The sequence below is a fragment of the Podarcis bocagei genome (assembly GCF_964188305.1).
Source record: "Podarcis bocagei genome assembly, chromosome: 7".
Taxonomy (NCBI): domain Eukaryota; kingdom Metazoa; phylum Chordata; class Lepidosauria; order Squamata; family Lacertidae; genus Podarcis; species Podarcis bocagei.
In genome coordinates, this window is record NC_138132.1 from 6,263,274 (window position 1) to 6,270,131 (window position 6,858).

Consider the following 6,858-nt stretch of genomic DNA (forward strand, 5'->3'; position numbering starts at 1 on the left):
TGGAGTAGTAGTCAAAAAATTCAGGAAGGTCTACCAGGTGTGCGATTATGGTGCTGGAGGAGACTCCTGAGAGTCCCATGGACTGCAAGAAGATCAAACCTCTCCATTCTGAAGGAAATCAGCCCTGAGTGCTCACTGGAAGGACAGATCCTGAAGCTGAGGCTCCAAGACTTTGGCCACCTCATGAGAAGAGAAAACTCCCTGGAAAAGACCCTGATGGTGGGAAAGATGGAGGGCACAAGGAGAAGGGGACGACTGAGGACGAGATGGTTGGATAGTGTTCTCGAAGCTACCAGCATGAGTTTGACCAAACTGTGGGAGGCAGTGGAAGACAGAAGTGCCTGGCGTGCTCTGGTCCATGGGGTCATGAAGAGGCGGACACGACTAAACAACAACACCAGGTGTGTGAAGGCTGCCCTAGTCATTAGAATCAGTGGAGGAATATGGAATGAGCAGGGCTGTCTTTAGCAGATGTGGCGCCGGGGTGCAAATATCCCCCCAGCGCCCCCAAATTACCACGGATAGTGGGGGAGAGAAGCTGTGCACTGCCAGCCATGGGGGGTGCAACTCTCCCCAAGGCTGCTTCAGGAGAGCTGTGGTGCCTTCCCCAAGGGCCCTGATCCTTTAATAGCTAGATTCTCACACCTTGAACACTTCAGCTACGGGGTCGGTCTCTAACTAGGGGTAGTGGTATTGTGGATTAATTGAAGGGGTGTGTTCCATGGTGAAAGGTGCCCATTTGGACTGGTGATGCTGGAGGTCAACAGTAGGTGGCGACGCAGCCAATGGCAGGCAGAGCCATGTAGTGCTGGTTTTGTTGCCATCCTCCTCCCTGCTCCCCCCAAATAATCCTGATGGTTGCAGAAGCTGCAAGTTGCAAGGAGACAGACCCCCCCCCATTCCCCACACAGAACTACTATTCCCAAAGTTGCCTTTGAAGAGGAATTGATTGCAAAACCACTCTAAGAACTCTAGCTCCAGGAAGGGAATAGGAGGTTTCCTAAAAAACTCACCACAGCCTGGGGAAACTACAGTTCCCAGAATTCCCCGGGGGAAGAGTTGACTGTTTAAAGTGGCATGATACTGCTTTAAATGTGCGATGTGGATGGGGCCTAAGGAGGAGGAAGCTGACGAACAGTGCCACCTTGTGGGCTGGCTGTAAATGAGCAGGTCGGCAGGTGGGGGCTGGCTGAGGGGAGGTGGAGGTTGGTGGGGCAGGGTCCCCTTCATTCTAATGGATCGTCACAGATGCGAAGGTTAGGGTGGCCAAAATTGTGGGAGTGTTCAGGGATGCACGAGAGGATATATTGTGCGATTATAGCCTTTCCAACTTGTATAAACAAGTTCACAATTTAGCATAGTAGCATTCCCCTTTTTAAACTCACAGCGGATGCGTTAGCTCAGGCTCGCTAAAGCCTCTATAATAACTGTTCTGGTATTTTCCCCTTCTCCCCTCATAAAAGATAAGACATGACACAGTCTTCTATAAAAGTATAAAAAAGAGTTTACTCACATTCTGTTCACAATCGGATCCCAGAAGGCAGACTTAGCTTAGAAGAGGAACATACACCTGGAAACTATCTCATAAGGAGACAGTCCCTCTGTCCTCACTCGGCTGGAGGCCAAGAGAGCATCTTTGGCTAAGCGGATGTTGCTTCTTCGATGCGTGTAGTCAAAGAGAGAGAGATGTCTACCCTGCCCTGTGCTTTTGTCCTTACCTGCACAGGTGAGGCCACGCCCACCTCTAGTCACATGCAGAGGAAGTCTGTCCCAGCCCAGAAGGAAACAGGAAGTTTACCTGCTGGCTGGACAAACATTCCTCCCCATGTTTAAACATGTTCACTCTAGGAATTTTATGCTCGACTGCTCTTGTGTTCCACATCCCACAAAAATGATCAAGAGGATGCTGTGTTTGGGACTTTTTAGATTAGAGAACAGGCGAGCGAGAGGCGACATGGGAGAAGTTTATAACTCACTTCCCCAGGAGGCAGGGAGGCCCGACTTGGGTGGCTTTAAAAGAGAATTGGACAAATTCATGGAGAAGGAGAGATGGCTCTGACTCCACAGCTGGGGGCAGCAAAAGACAACAACAACTCCCTTTCCACAAGAGGGGAGAGTTGTACTCAAATCCTTCTTGTGGGTTTCCTACAGACATCTGGTTGGCCACTGTGAGAACAGCATGCTGGACAAGACGGACCATTGGCCTGATCCACTGGGATCTTCTTCTGTTGTCCTTTATCTTCAGGCAGGTACAGTTTGCCCCACAGTGGTGTAGCGGGTTGCCCACTTTTGACACCTCCCCTCCAATTTCTGCACATCGGATTTCTGTTAATGGCACAGGAACTGTCTAGGCAGGTTTTGTCTGACCCGTTGGCAATCTTAGGAGAGGAGGGAAAGGGAAAGGACCCCTGGACAGTTACATCCATTCAAAGGCGACTATGGGTTTGTGGCGCTCATCTCGCTTTCAGGCCAAGGGAGCCGGCGTTTGTCCGCAGACAGCTTTCCGGGTCATGTGGCCAGCAGAACTAAACCGCTTCTGGCACAACGGAACACCGTGACGGAAACAAGAGTGCACGGAAACGCCATTTAACTTCCTGCCGAAATGGTACCTATTTATCTGCTTGCACTGGTGTGCTTTCGAACTGCTAGGTTGGCAGGAGCTGGGACAGAGCCTCTCGTCGTGGGGATTCAAACTGCTGACCTTCCGATCGGCAAGCCCAAGAGGTTCAGTGGTTTAGGCCACAGCGCCACCCGCGTCCCTACCTAGGAGAGGAAAGGATTTCCTGACACCATAATTGCTTCTTCTGCCCGACGTGATGAGTACAGGACCCATGGTTTGCATATTCTGATAATTTCCATGTTTGATCTTCATGATAATAATAATAATAATAATAAATTTTATTTATATCCCGCCCTCCCCAGCTGAGCCGGGCTCAGGGCGGCTAACAACAACCAAATAACAGTCAAATAATAACACATTCTAAAAATATTTCATTATAAAAATTAGTTAAAATCAAATTGATGGCAATCTTCATTAGGCTTTCACTTATGATTGCCTTGACAAGGGACGCGGGTGGTGCTGTGGGTTAAACCACAGAGCCTAGGACTTGCTGATCAGAAGGTCGGCGGTTTGAATCCCCGCGACGGGGTGAGCTCCCGTTGCTCGGTCCCTGCTCCTGCCAACCTAGCAGTTCGAAAGCATGTCAAAGTGCAAGTAGATAAATAGGTACCACTCCGGGGGAAGGTAAATGGCATTTCCCTGCGCTGCTCTGGTTCGCCAGAAGCGGCTTAGTCCTGCTGGCCACATGACCCGGAAGCTGTACGCCAGCTCCCTTGGCCAATAAAGCGAGATGAGCGCCGCAACCCCAGAGTTGGCCACGACTGGACCTAATGGTCAGGGGTCCCTTTACCTTTACCTTTGATTGCCTTGGTCTAAACAGCACCCTTGTATCATATGAAGTGTTATGCATATACTTCCACTCACCCCCTTTCCTTCTTTGCATTCATTGCAGGTTCCCTTCCACACACCCCCCGGCCGTCCATGACACAAACGCACATTTATATCAAAGTCTATTCATCATGTTGTCTAAGAACTTCCTGTGTCTTTTTAATTTAATTTTGTGTTCTTGAAAAATGTGCCGCAATCAAGTTGGGTATTCCGTCTAATCGAGGTGGCATAACTATTTCGCCTTCCCTCCCGTCCAAGTTCTAGATAAAGAATGGATCTGCGGCATGATAGATTCGAAGAGAGGATATTTATGACTTCTCGGCGATGAGACGTGATTTCAACCAAGGAGGGAGGAATGTTGTTGCAAAGGTGGACATCGCCTGGTTTTTCCTGTTTTGTGTTTTCATCCACGAGGCGAGACGGCCGTAGGGCTGGTTGCCATGTTTTCCCCTTCCCGCCTCCTCTGCCCCCAATCCTCTGGTATTAAGAGATGCAGAAAGCAAAGCAGAATACTGTATTTTTCACTCTATAAGATGCACCAGACCATAAGACACACCTAGTTTTTGGAGGAGGAAAACAAGGGGGAAAAATATTCTGAATCTCATAAGCCAGAACAGCAAGAGGGATCGCTGCGCAGTGAAAGCAGCAATCCCTCTTGCTGTTCTGGCTTCTGGGATAGCTGCGCAGCCTGCATTCACTCCATAAGACGCACACACATTTCCCCTTACTTTTTAGGAGGAAAAAAGTGAGTCTTATAGAGCAAAAAATACGGTATTTCCTGCTTGGCATAGAGATAAAGTGATCGTGGAGAAAACACTGCTTCTTTCATTCTTCTGTCTTCAGGTGCTGTCAAATTTGGCTCCTCTCAGTTCCTCACCTTCCTGGTCTTCAGTATTTCGATCATCACTTTGCAATATTTTTTTTGAAGTCCTCGTGAAAATTCATCAGCATTTTAGTTTGAATTCTCTCCCCCCCCATTGCTCCCCTCTTTCTCTAATATATATTTTCCTCTTCCCTCCTTTTCCCTTTTCCCTTGTGTGTTGTGTGCTTTTCAGACTGCAAGCCTGCCTTGTTTTGATTGCATGTAAGATACATATGATTGTTTATGCAATTTTGCCTAACGTATGCATTTCCCTGCCAAAGCAATCTCTCTTAGTACAATGAAAATATGCTATTTTCATGAACAAATGCATTCATATGCACGCTTTATTTTATTTTATTCATACAAATATTTATTTACTGCTGTGTCGTGTGTGTAAATATCTAATTGGCTTATAGCAATAAAACATAAAACCATATGACAAAAAACATACTTTAACAGTTTAAAAAACAGACATCAATGCTCTGGTTATCTCCCGCTTGGACTACTGCAACGTGCTCTACGCGGGGCTACCTTTGAAGGTAACCTGGAAACTACAACTAATCCAGAAAGTGGCAGCTAGACTAGTGACTGGGAACGGCCGCCGAGACCACATAACACTTGTCTTGAAAGACCTACATTGGCTCCCAGGACGTTTCCGAGCACAATTCAAAGTGTTGGTGTTGACCTTTAAAGCCCTAAACGGCCTCGGCCCAGTATACCTGAAGGAGCATCTCCAGCCCCATCGTTCAGCCCAGACACTGAGGTTCAGCGTTGAGGGCCTTCTGGAGGTTCCCTCCCTGCGAGAAGTGAGGTTGCAGGGAACCAGGCAGAGGGCCTTCTCAGTGGTGGCACTCGCCCTGTGGAACACCCTCCCATCAGATGTCAAAGAGATAAACAACTACCTGACATTTGGAAGACATCTGAAGGCAGCCCTGTTTAGGGAAGCTTTTAATGACTAATGTTTTAATGTATTTTTAATCCCTGTTGGAAGCTGTCCAGACTGGGGAACAAATGGGTGGGGTACAAATAATAAATTTAGTAGTAGTAGTAGTAGTAGTAGTAGTAGTAGTAGTAGTATCATAACCATTGTGGAAGGCTGTGGTCTTTATTGCCTGCATAGATCGGGCAGAATAGAAAGGTTTTCAGCAGGTGTTTAGAAGTCAGCACAGAAGGGGCCTGCTGGGTTTTTCATGAGGCAGGGAGTTCCACAGCACTGGGCCGGTGACACTAAAAGTCTTGGTTTCTTATTGTGGCCAAACGAGCCTCACCTACTCAGGGAACGACCAGCGACACACCCGCAGGTGATCCGTTTGTCCAGCATATGCATTTCTTGTACACATGACTTTGCTGGAGAACTGCATTGTAAAATTCAGGGGGAAAGTGCACACTTTCAAGTGCACATGTGCAGCTCACAGACTTGTTTTGAAAGTGCAGGTTCGGTCTGTTAACCTTAGAATGTGGACGGAATTTGAATTTCACCCTCAACTATAAGTGAAATCTCAGGAACAGACCCTGGGGCAGAGGGGGGAGGTGGCAACCTTTTGATAACATGAGATCTACCTCCAAAACTGAAGAGGCAGTGTTGGCTAGTGGGTAGGGATTCCTTGTCTGTCCAGACTGAATGATTTCACAATTATTGGGGTTTTTGGGTGGGGCACTGAGACCCCCCAGTTTCCCCTTTGGTCCTGCTTCTCCTGGGCTTTTAATAGCAGCCTGCATGACACATCATTTGGGAAGTTTAAAACACTCCAAACATTCCCCAGGGTTTGGGGGATGCCAGGAAAAATCTCATTTTGCTGCTCTTCTGCATATCAGCTTGCTGTTAAAGAGTGGGGGTAGTAAAAAAAAGTGAACAACCCAAACTCTAGGGATAAGGGTAGAAGTCCAATTTTGTTTGCAATTTGTGAGAAACGACGTAAAATTTGCACTTCCAAAACCAGTACAGAAACTAAAAAGAACCTTTGAACTTCTCTGAATATTTGCAATGCAGTTCTCAACCAAACCATGGTTACAAAACTGCGTACGTTCGCCGAATGTGTACCTAGAGGTGGAAATCTTAGTGAGGACAACATGCAGAAATGCATCGTATTAAAGGAAACAGCTTGCAGAGATGGCTGCGTACAAAGCAATTAGCGTTTCTTAGGAGAAAGTCAGCATCTTAAAAAGCAGAGACATCACCTTGCCGACAAAGGTCTGTATAGTTAAAGCTATGGTTTTCCCAGTAGTGATGTATGGAAGTGAGAGCTGGACCGTAAAGAAGGCTGATTGCCGAAGAATTGATGCTTTTGGATTATGGTGCTGGAGGAGACTCTTGAGAGTCCCATGGAGTGCAATAAGATGCAGAAGATCCATTCTGAAGGAAATCAGCCCTGAGTGCTCACTGGAAGGACATATCCTGAAGCTGAGGCGCCAATATTTTGGCCACCTCATGAGAAGAGAAGACTCCCTGGAAAAGACCCTGATGTTGGGAAAGATGGAGGGCACAAGGAGAAGGGGATGACAGAGGACGAGATGGTTGGACAGTGTTCTCGAAGCTACCAAGATGAGT